The 12,707-nt window shown below is 38.2% G+C and overlaps 1 protein-coding gene and 1 pseudogene across 1 annotated transcript in view; both read right to left on the reverse strand.

The window, feature by feature from the left end:
* LOC140597368 (piwi-like protein 1) overlaps nt 1–12,707 on the reverse strand; it is a 96,577-nt gene that overhangs the window by 46,220 nt on the left and 37,650 nt on the right. The window lies entirely within an intron of this gene.
* LOC140597363 (FAS-associated factor 2 pseudogene) overlaps nt 1–12,707 on the reverse strand; it is a 68,229-nt pseudogene that overhangs the window by 18,222 nt on the left and 37,300 nt on the right.

Raw genomic sequence — 12,707 nt, forward strand, 5'->3', positions numbered from 1 at the left:
GCACACTTTACCCTCAAGAAGTCTGCATTGAACATGTTAAAGAATGAATCTTTGTTTTGTTTTGTTTTGTTTTGCTTTTTTTGTTTGTTTTTTTGAAGAATGAATATTCTTACATGCCTGGTCCCTCATAAAATCCTTTCTCTGTCATATATCCTTCAGAATAGGCACAATGCCATTTAATCCCTTAATCAAAATTATTTCCAAAAGTTTAAAATAAAACATAGAATAAGCCAGTGCTTTGGTTATGTGTGTCCTTAGCAAAGTCAGGATTTTCTGTTTTACTTGAGAAATTTCATACCAAGTATAATTAATGTGTCCTTCTATGATTTCTCAAGAAGAAAATGTAGTCCCACCCAAATATATTGGATTTTATCCTTAATTTATATTCAACCTTTTCCTGATGCTGTGATTTGACCTGAAAGTATTGAAGTTATATCTCTATTTCATGCGTGGGCAAATGCTCTAGCCATAGTATTCAAAACAATTTTGCATGGCAAGCTTTTTCTAGAACATTTTACCTGTCATGCTTGAAATTTACATTAGAAGAATAATTGACTTCCTTACTTAATGATATCTTTAAGGAACTATGAAAATTCATGAATAAAATTCTATTTTAGAATAATTTGAAGTAAAGAATCTTACTTTAATGATTCAGTTAATAGATAAACGCATACTTAAATATAATAAAACATGCTGTTATAATTATCAATTTTGAAAATAATCTATGATGTGAAAAAAATCAATATTCACAAGGATAAACATGTTTACTCTGTTACAGACTTACTGTAAAATTATGATGCCGTAGGAAACCCATCTCTATCACAGACTTCTATCTGGGTAGTCATACAGATCCTATGAACACAGGAACCCAATGCTATTAATAAGAGACAGATTAGAGGGATCCCTGGGTGGCGCAGCGGTTTAGCGCCTGCCTTTGGCCCAGCGCGCGATCCTGGAGACTGGGGATTGAGTCCCACGTCGGGCTCCCGGTGCATGGAGCCTGCTTGTGTCTCTGCCTCTCCCTCTGTCTCTGTGTGACTATCATAAATAAATAAAAATTAAAAAAAAAAAGAGAGACACGTTAGAACCTCTTCAGGTTAGAAACAAACTTCACAAAGATTTTTGTTTGAATTAGGTATTAGTTGATTATAAATGTTATCACTTATAACAGAGGAAACTCAACTTCTTGGCTTCAGAGACTTATCAAAATAAAAAGCCCCCCTTAGCTAAAAATTTTCATATAATACTTTCAGGGATAGTCTACCTTAGGTAAATGCATTTTACAGATTTTAGAGCAGGGGCAAAAAAGCTCATTTTAAAGATCTACACTCAAAAAAGAAAATTAGCATTGCCCCTAAATTATAGATGCTCCTAGCTTGTGATTTCTTCATTGATTCAGATATTATGAAATGGCGTTTTCAAGTTGGCAGAAAGGGTAACGGGAAGGTGGATCTCATTTATGCTGCTTCAAAATATTTAGAGCATTCGTAATTTCTCTCCCCCCCCTTTCTCTCTCTCTCACACACACACACACACACACACACACAATTATCTCCTATAAGTATAAATATCCAGCACAATAGAAGTATCAACAGAATAATAATTACCGTATCTTTTAAAGTTGCTATATATTTTGGAATAATAATAGGTTTTCCTCAGTCTCCTCAGACTTTCACCATCCTCCAACTTGTTCCATTCATTTTACAATAGTGCAGATTATTGTCCGTTCCAGAGTACTTAGCAAGAATGTTAGGAAACCAGAAGAATTTCTAAGTCAAATTCTTAATGATAACATTGTGGTTTCTTTTAACACTTTACTTATGAGCTAAATGCTCGTGGTCTTACTCTAAGCACACAATGGAGACTTATTGATTTAACTTAAAAATAGATTGACCTCTTTGAATACAGCAAAAGAAATAAAGCACCTCTTACTCTTAAGTTTATTTTGAGATAACAAGGTATTCATAATGACATTATCTTTCTTTGTAGCCCACCAGATTGGAATAAGATGACGTAGTTGAAATGAATTCATATTCTGGAATGCATTCTATTAAATATAGTATATTTGAATTTTGTAATAATTATACATTGAAATAAACTCACTAATCAGTGAATGATTATAACAAGTAACAATACATTTCAAATAAGCATGCTTAGCTTATTTATTTGACTCTGAAATCAAAATTTCGAGACAGACTTCCTTGATTTATGATGGGGTTATATCCTGATTAACCCATCATAAATTAAAAATGTCGTAAGTTGAAACGCACTTGTACACCTAACCTACTGACCACTATAGCTTAGTTTTAGCCCAACTTAAATGTGCCCAGACCACTTACGTTAGTCTATAGTTGGATAAAATCCTTTAATAATGTTGATTGTCTCATGTAATTTATTGAATACTGTACTGAAAGTGAAAGAGATTGGCCATGCGGCATAAGAATGGTTGTCAGTGTGTCAGTTGTTTACTCTTGTGATGGCATTACGGGCCAGGAGCTGTGGCTCACTGCTACTCCCTGGCATTGGGGGAGAGGACTGTGCTACATACTATCAGCCTGGGGAAAGATTCAAATTCAAAATCTGAAGTATGGTTTTTATTCAATGTGTATAGCGTTCACACGATTGCAAGTAGGGTATCATATGCGTATAATGAATTCTGAGATAATTAGGGTTTTAATATTACCATATTCTTCTGTTGCAGACATAAATTATGGTTATTATGGGTAAAAAAAAGGAGATCTTTGAATGAGAAGCCATTTGATTAAATTCCAAGTTTTTCTGTATTTATTAATCATGACTAATCTGATATGCTGTTCTCAAGATTATAACTAGGGATATGCTGGACAAAAATGGAGTGGGATGGTCTGAAGTAAATGCAAACAATTCTTATGGGCAAAATTTCAGATAGAATGTGTGAGAATACACGTCAGTTTATGATAGTGCAGATAGATATAAGTTATGATATAATTATGCTATTAAATAAATGAAATGAGGCATCAGGGACGACATGCTACAAACACAACTGCAAGGCAATCAGCTGTCCCACCTTCACAAACAGATTTGAGGAATGACAGGAAATTTTTGATTGCCGATGTTTTCAACCTTGCCAAAAAAGGAAGATACAAATGTATAGAAACTTCCTTGCAAGTTAATGAGGAAAAATGGTCCATTTTCATTTCTCTTCTATCAGATTCTCTCGTTTTGAGATGTGGTTTTCTAGAGACGATGATGGTAATGACAGAAGTTTATAGAGCTCTTTCAATTTTCACTTATTCTAGTAAATTCCTCCTTCTATATTGTTCTTACTTGTGCTTATGTTCAACTGCGAAAGGTCATGTGAAGGTTAGAAATTCTTTGCTCAATAAAATAAACTTTTCCTATTTTTCCCCAATTGTTTATTTAAGAATACCAGCCATTGCTACTCCTTTCCATTTGTCACTGCCCTGATCACACTGTAGACTCATTTTATAATCCCAAATACTGTTGAAGTCTGTTGTATAAAAATAGATTTAATCTCAACCCCGTAGAATGCAGAGGTCTCAATGGTTACCATATGTCTTTGCAGTGTCAATTCATACATATATTTACACATATCAACCTAGAACAATTAGCTACAATTGGGTTGCTAGATCATTGGCTTGAATGAATCCCTGGAATGTCTAGTATTTAATCTTTCTTCCCCACTTCTAATTTGGTTTTTATCTAAAGTAATAACTCCAAATCCATACTCTGAGTAGAAGAAAGTAAAACAATACATTCTCAATCCCAAAAGCAGTTATTGATTCTTTTTTAAAAAATATTTTATTTAGGGGATCCCTGGGTGGATCAGCGGTTTGGCACCTGCCTTTGGCCAGGGCGCGATCCTGGAGTCCCGGGATCGAGTCCCGCGTCGGGCGCCCGGCATGGAACCTGCTTCTCCCTCTGCCTGTGTCTCTGCCTCTCTCTCTCTCTGTTTTTCATAAATAAATAAATAAAATGTTTTTTAAAAGATTTATTTATTTATTTATTTATTCAACTACTGAGCCACCCACGCATCCTGAGTTATTGATTCTTTTACTAGCGCCTGTCTCCCAATTTCATCTTGACCAACTCAGTTGTGAATGTTTTTGCTATATAATCAATTGCTCTAATCTAGGACTCATGTTTGTTGTCTCTTTTTCTCTCACCCTCTACATTCAATCAGTTATTAAGTCCTTTTGATTCTGCCTCCAATAGATTGCAAATCCATGTCAGTGGTCCCATCCTGGTCTAGGACATCATATCTTTCTCTCTTGGAAATCTTCAAGTGTCTCCTCCTAAATGCTCTTTCCACTTCTAGTCTTACTTCCCACTAATTCATTCTCCATAAAGCACTTATCTTAAAACATAAATGCAATTACCACACACTTTTGCTTAAAAGCATCCAGTGGCTTCCAATGGCATTTACAATGAAATCCAATACACTTGTTATGGACTACAAAGCTTACTTCATTTCAAGCCCCTCTCCTTTTTACGTACTATGCTCCTGCTACACTAACATTCTTTTATTTCTTTGGACATTCCAAGCTCCTCCTTAATTCAGAATCTAGAAGTCCCATTATACTGTCTTTCTATCTCCATTTCTTCATGTAGTGAGCTCATCTTTCATGAGTTTACTTTCATGAGTAAAGTTATTAATTATCAATTTCTGTATTCATTATTCTACATTTGAGAATATTTTCCTTCATGACATTTATCAAAGGTGAGATTTATTTTGCACGTTTAATTCTTTTTCCCCCATTAAACTGTGAAATAAGTAAGATAAAAACTTTGTCAGCTCTGCCATTGTGAGATAAGTTAGACATTTTCTCAGCACAGAGTGAATTCTTCCTAAATTTGTTAATGGAAAGAAGGAAAGAGAGAGAAAAGAAAGGATGGAGAGAGAGATGGTTGGAAAAGGAATGTGTTTGAGAAACAAATGTTTGATTTAGCAAAAGAAACCCGGTAATCTGTCTAGCTCATATACAATTGTTTTTCTAGATAGCAAAAATTTACAGGGTATCTGCTACTGCCAGATGTTGTGCCAGGAACTAGAAAATATTTCTGTTTTTCATAGGGGAACTCTAACGTTACTTTAGGAGTTCAGTGAAATAAATATACCATTGAATAGGTCAACAGAAATAAAAGAAAAAATAGACTATTTCGTGTGTCCAATCATTTTATCCTGAAGTTCATTCTTCATTTATGTACCAAAGATTTTTTGTTATATATTTTTTCAGACTTTATCTCTTTTTGGTCTTTTTAAAGGGTGTTCGTGCTCTCAGATTATAATTTTATTGTATTATTCAATCTTTTAATTTTGAGTTCAGACTATGCATAATAAAACAATGTACATGTGTATAATTCTTTAGTTTATACCACTTTCCTTCATGTAGCATGTTAATTACACGTCTTTGAACTCTTTTGCCCCCAAGCGCTGAAATCTCTGTGAAAATCAAGTCAAGTGCCAGTATTTAACTGGCATCAATTACTTGTATCTGTGATATGTCTCTACCGCATTGTTCCCTTTAACTATCATTTACCTTCAGGGATGGCTTCATAAATCAAATCCTGAAGTATTTGTGTAAACCATGCTGTATTTCACAGGTAAACATTAATAAACTTGTTATTTAACTATTTGAAATGGCTAGTGGAGGATCAAACCTATCAATGCTACATACAGTCTTTGTACCAATCATCAAGATACCTTTCTGGTTTCACCACTGCTCCCCCTGCTCTAATTACCCCACATAGATCAGTAACTTAGTAAAAGTAAAAATCACCTAATTAGCTTTTAATTAGCACACACTCCATATTTCATCATCTTTGGCTATCTAAAATAGACAAGCAGATCTAAAAGAAGAAAAAAAAAGCTCTTTTTTTAAAAAAAAAAAACAGATACAAACACCACACTCTCCAAATATATGAAAGTAAATAAAATACAATTTTTAGCCTTAAGGATTTTAACCAATAAGCCCTATATTTTTCTCATCAGATTTTTCACTATTATAAAGATTTTTAAATGATTGCTAATTATTAAAAACAACCTATTATATATATGGTTTCTTTCATACTTTCATTGCTTAGGAGTTACTCCAAAGTTAATGATGGCTTGTATTATGGACCCAGAGATTTTTTTTTTAAATGGTCAAAATTGGGTACGTGAATATGAAATTATCGAACTTTCCATTTTAAGTGATTATCCAATTATGTCTCATTACGTTTCTTAAGTATTTCAACTATTCTGGAGACAGTTGAAGGTATTTAAATCAAGATGAATACTTCTTCACATGCAATTCAAACCATGCACAATAGAACAAAACAGTCTGTGGCAAGCATATACACATTTGCATAATTGACTCCGAATCTTAAGGAAGACTTAATACTGATTTTTACACTATTATTCCTATCAAGCACAAAACAGGTATGCGATGAACTTCCGTGTCATGGAAAACTTTATACATATACATGTCTATACATAAATCTCAAGGCAAATAAAATCTCAATGTAGTACATAATATTCTGTAGTTAATCCTTTAAACTATATTTATCATGGCTGTTATGTGTTTATGCAATTTATGAAACGTGATATTTTGGAGACAACTAAGTACATTTTATTAATTTTATTTGAATGCTAAGACTAAATTCTGAGTTTTTTTTAATGATTCTGTAGATTATTTATTTTGCAGGCTTCACTTAATATATGCTGGAAATAAATTATCATAGTACATTAAGAGTTAAAGTCAAATTTTGATCTTTATGTTGCTGAATGTTCATTTCAAAATTGTAACTGATGGAGGGGAGGGGCAAGAAGGCGGAAGAGTAGGGTCCCCAAATCACCTGTCCCCACCAAATTACCTAGATAACCTTCAAATCATCCTGAAAATCGACGAATTCGGCCTGAGATTTAAAGAGAGACCAGCTGAAACGCTACAGTGAGAAGAGTTCGCGCTTCTATCAAGGTAGGAAGACCGGGGGGAAAAAGAAATAAAGAAGCAAAAGGCCTCCAAGGGGGAGGGGCCCCGCGAGGAGCTGGGCAGGAGAGCCCCGTCCTGGAGGAGCAGGAGCTGCACCAACCTTCCCGGGCGGAAAGGGGCTCGCAGGGAGTTAGAGCAGGACCCAGGAGGGCGGGGATGCCCTCGGGCTCCCTGGGACACTAACAGGCACCTGCGCCCCGGGAGAGCGCCCCGAGCTCCCTAAGACGGCAGCTCGCACAGCGGGACCCGGAGCAGCTCGGAGGGGCTCGGGCGGCGGCTCCGCGGAGGGGGCTGCGGGGCGGGAGCGAATCCAACAGCGCAGGCCCCGGAGCACAGGGCGCCGGGACACAGCCCAGGATCCGGCCTCCCCCGGGACAGGCAGAGACCCAGAGGGCCCAGGACAGCAAGGACGCTCCTGCCCAGAGCTGAGCAGATCAGCGGCCCCGCCCCGGAGCCTCCAGGCCCTGCAGACGGAGAGCCCCGGAGCTACTGCGGGGGCTGAATCCCGGTTCCCAGAGCTGCCGCCCCACTGTGGCTGTTCCTCCTGGGGCCTCACGGGGTAAACAGCCCCCACTGAGCCCTGCACCAGGCGGGGGGCAGAGCAGCTCCCCCAAGTGCTAACACTTGAGAATCAGCACAGCAGGCCCCTCCCCCAGAAGACCAGCAACACGGACCAGTTCCAGGGGAAGTCAAGGGACTTAAAGTGTACAGAATCAGAAGATACTCCCCCGAGTTTGTTTTTTTTTTTCTTTCTGATTTCTGATTGCTTCCCCCACCCCCCCTTTTTTTCCACCTTTCTTTTTCTTTCTCTTTTTTCCTTTTTTTCTTTTTTCTTTTTCTCTTTTCTTTCCTTCTCTCTCTCTCTTTTTCTCCTTTTCCCAATACAACTTGTTTTTGGCCACTCTGCACTGGGCAAAATGACTAGAAGGAAAACCTCACCTCAAAAGAAAGAATCAGAAACAGTTCTCTCTCCCACAGAGTTACAAAATCTGGATTACAATTCAATGTCAGAAAGCCAATTCAGAAGCACTATTATACAGCTACTGGTGGCTCTAGAAAAAAGCATAAAGGACTCAAGAGACTTCATGACTGCAGAATTTAGATCCAATCAGGCAGAAATTAAAAATCAATTGAATGAGATGCAATCCAAGCTAGAAGTCCTAACGACGAGGCTTAACGAGGTGGAAGAACGAGTGAGTGACATAGAAGACAAGTTGATGGCAAAGAGGGAAACTGAGGAAAAAAGAGACAATTAAAAGACCATGAAGACAGATTAAGGGAAATAAACGACAGCCTGAGGAAGAAAAACCTACGTTGAATTGGGGTTCCCGAGGGCACTGAAAGGGCCAGAGGGCCAGAATATGTATTTGAACAAATCCTAGCTGAAAACTTTCCTAATCTGGGTAGGGAAACAGGCATTCAGATCCAGGAAATAGAGAGATCCCCCCCTAAAATCAATAAAAACCGTTCAACACCTCGACATTTAATAGTGAAGCTTGCAAATTACAAAGATAAAGAGAAGATCCTTAAAGCAGCAAGAGACAAAAAATCCCTGACTTTTATGGGGAGGAGTATGAGGGTAACAGCAGACCTCTCCACAGAGACCTGGCAGGCCAGAAAGGGCTGGCAGGATATATTCAGGGTCCTAAATGAGAAGAACATGCAACCAAGAATACTTTATCCAGCAAGGCTCTCATTCAAAATGGAAGGAGAGATAAAGAGCTTCCAAGACAGGCAGGAACTGAAAGAATATGTGACCTCCAAACCAGCTCTGCAAGAAATTTTAAGGGGGACTCTTAAAATTCCCCTTTAAGAAGAAGTCCAGTGGAACAATCCACAGAAACAAGGACTGAATAGATATCATGATGACACTAAACTCATATCTGTCAATAGTAACTCTGAACGTGAACGGGCTTAATGACCCCATCAAAAGGCGCATGGTTTCAGACTGGATAAAAAAGTAGGACCCATCTATTTGCTGTCTACAAGAGACTCATTTTAGACAGAAGGACACCTACAACCTGAAAATAAAAGGTTGGAGAACCATTTACCATTCAAATGGTCCTCAAAGGAAAGCAGGGGTAGCCATCCTTATATCAGATAAACTAAAATTTACCCCGAAGACTGTAGTGAGAGATGAAGAGGGACACTATATCATACTCAAAGGATCTATCCAACAAGAGGACTTAACAATCCTCAACATATATGCCCCGAATGTGGGAGCTGCCAAATATTTAAACCGATTAATAACCAAAGTGAAGAAATACTTAGATAATAATACACTTATACTTGGTGACTTCAATCTAGCTCTTTCTACCCTCGATAGGTCTTCTAAGCACAACATCTCCAAAGAAATAAGAGCTTTAAATGATACCCTGGACCAGATGGATTTCACACATATCTACAGAACTTTACATCCAAACTCAACTGAATACACATTCTTCTCAAGTGCACAAGGAACTTTCTCCAGAATAGGCCACATACTGGGTCACAAATCGGGTCTGAACCGATACCAAAAGACTGGGATCGTCCCCTGCATATTCTCAGACCATAATGCCTTGAAATTAGAACTAAATCACAACAAGAAGTTTGGAAGGACCTCAAACACGTGGAGGTTAAGGACCATCCTGCTAAAAGATGAAAGGGTCAACCAGGAAATTAAGGAAGAATTAAAAATATTCATGGAAACTAATGACAATAAAGATACAACCGTTCAAAATCTTTGGGATGCAGCAAAAGCAGTCCTGAGGGGGAAATACATTGCAATACAAGCATCCGTTCAAAAACTGGAAAGAACTCAAATACAAAAGCGAACCTTGCACATAAAGGAGCTAGAGAAAAAACAGCAAATGGACCCTACGCCCAGCAGAAGAAGAGAGTTAATTAAAATTCGAGCAGAACTAAATGAAATCGAGACCAGAAGAACTGTGGAACAGATCAACAGAACCAGGAGTTGGTTCTTTGAAAGAATTAATAAGATAGATAAACCATTAGCCAGCCTTATTAAAAAGAAGAGAGAGAAGACTCAAATTAATACAATCATGAATGAGAAAGGAGAGATCACTACCAACATCAAGGAAATACAAACGATTTTAAAAACATATTATGAACAGCTCTACGCCAATCAATTAGGCAATCTAGAAGAAATGGACGCATTCCTAGAAAGCCACAAACTACCAAAACTGGAACAGGAAGAAATAGAAAACCTGAACAGGCCAATAACCAGGGAGGAAATTGAAGCAGTCATCAAAAACCGCCCAAGACACAAGAGTCCAGGGCCAGATGGCTTCCCAGGGGAATTCTATCAAACGTTTAAAGAAGAAATCATACCTATTCTACTAAAGCTGTTTGGAAAGATTGAAAGAGATGGAGTACTTCCAAATTCGTTCTATGAGGCCAGCATCAGCTTAATTCCAAAACCAGACAAAGACCCCACCAAAAAGGAGAATTACAGACCAATATCCCTGATGAACATGGATGCAAAAATTCTCAACAAGATACTAGCCAATAGGATCCAACAACACATTAAGAAAATTATTCACCATGACCAAGTAGGATTTATCCCCGGGACACAAGGCTGGTTCAACACTTGTAAAACAATCAATGTGATTCATCATATCAGCAAGAGAAAAACCAAGAACCATATGATCCTCTTATTAGATGCAGAGAAAGCATTTGACAAAATACAGCATCCATTCCTGATCAAAACTCTTCAGAGTGTAGGGATAGAGGGAACTAACCTCGACATCTTAAAAGCCTCTACGAAAAGCCCACAGCAAATATCATTCTCAATGGGGAAGCACTGGGAGCCTTTCCCCTAAGATCAGGAACAAGACAGGGATGTCCACTCTCACCACTGCTATTCAACATAGTATTGGAAGTCCTCGCCTCAGCAATCAGACAACAAAAAGACATTAAAGGCATTCAAATTGGCAAAGAAGAAGTCAAACTCTCCCTCTTCACCGATGACATGATACTCTACCTAGAAAACCCAAAAGCCTCCACCCCAAGATTGCTAGAACTCATACAGCAATTTGGTAGCATGGCAGGATACAAAATCAATGCCCAGAAATCAATGGCATTTCTATACACTAACAATGAGACTGAAGAGAGAGAAATTAAGGAGTCAATCCCATTTACAATTGCACCCAAAAGCATAAGATACCTAGGAATAAACCTAATCAAAGAGGTAAAGGATCTATACCCTAAAAACGATAGAACACTTCTGAAAGAAATTGAGGAAGACACAAAGAGATGGAAAAATATTCCATGCTCATGAATTGGCAGAATTAATATTGTGAAAATGTCAATGCTACCCAGGGTAATTTACACGTTTAATGCAATCCCTATCAAAATACCATGGACTTTCTTCAGAGAGTTAGAACAAATTATTTTAAGATTTGTGTGGAATCAGAAAAGACCCCGAATAGCCAGGGGAATTTTAAAAAAGAAAACCATAGCTGGGGGCATCACAATGCCAGATTTCAGGTTGTACTACAAAGCTGTGGTCATCAAGACAGTGTGGTAGTGGCACAAAAACAGACACATAGATCAATGGAACAGAATAGAGAACCCAGAAGTGGACCCTGAACTTTATGGTCAACTAATATTTGATAAAGGAGGAAAGACTATCCATTGGAAGAAAGACAGTCTCTTCAATAAATGGTGCTGGGAAAATTGGACATCCGCATGCAGAAGAATGAAACTAGACCACTCTCTTTCACCATACACAAAGATAAACTCAAAATGGATGAGAGATCTAAATGTGAGACAAGATTCCATCAAAATCCTAGAGGAGAACACAGGCAACACCCTTTTTGAACTTGGCCACAGTAACTTCTTGCAAGATACATCCACAAAGGCAAAAGAAACAAAAGCAAAAATGAACTATTGGGACTTCATCAAGATAAGAAGCTTTTGCACAGCAAAGGATACAGTCAACAAAACTAAAAGACAACCTACAGAATGGGAGAGGATATTTGCAAACGACCGCTCAAAGGGCTAGTTTCCAAAATCTATAAAGAACTTATTAAACTCAACACCAAAGAAACAAACAATCCAATCATGAAATGGGCAAAAGACATGAAGAGAAATCTCAGAGGAAGACATGGACATGGCCAACACGCACATGAGAAAATGCTCTGCATCACTTGCCATCAGGGAAATACAAATCAAAACCACAATGAGATACCACCTCACACCAGTGAGAATGGGGAAAATTAACAAGGCAGGAAACCACAAATGTTGGAGAGGATGCGGACAAAGGGGAACCCTCTTACACTGTTGGTGGGAATGTGAACTGGTGCAGCCACTCTGGAAAACTGTGTGGAGGTTCCTCAAAGAGTTAAAAATAGACCTGCCCTACGACCCAGCAATTGCACTGTTGGGGATTTACCCCAAAGATTCAGATCCAATGAAACGCCGAGACACCTGCACCCCGATGTTTCTAGCAGCAATGTCCACAATAGCCAAACTGTGGAAGGAGCCTCGGTGTCCATTGGAAGATGAATGGATAAAGTAGATGTGGTTTATGTATACAATGGGATATTACTCAGCCATAAGAAACGACAAATACGCACCATTTGCTTCAACGTGGATGGAACTGGAGGGTATTATGCTGAGTGAAGTAAGTCAATCGGAGAAGGACAAACAGTGTATGTTCTCATTCATTTGGGGAATATAAATAATAGTGAAAGGGAATATAAGGGAAGGGAGAAGAAATGTGTGGGAAAT

The sequence above is a fragment of the Vulpes vulpes genome, unplaced genomic scaffold (genome assembly GCF_048418805.1).
Source record: "Vulpes vulpes isolate BD-2025 unplaced genomic scaffold, VulVul3 u000000698, whole genome shotgun sequence".
Taxonomy (NCBI): domain Eukaryota; kingdom Metazoa; phylum Chordata; class Mammalia; order Carnivora; family Canidae; genus Vulpes; species Vulpes vulpes.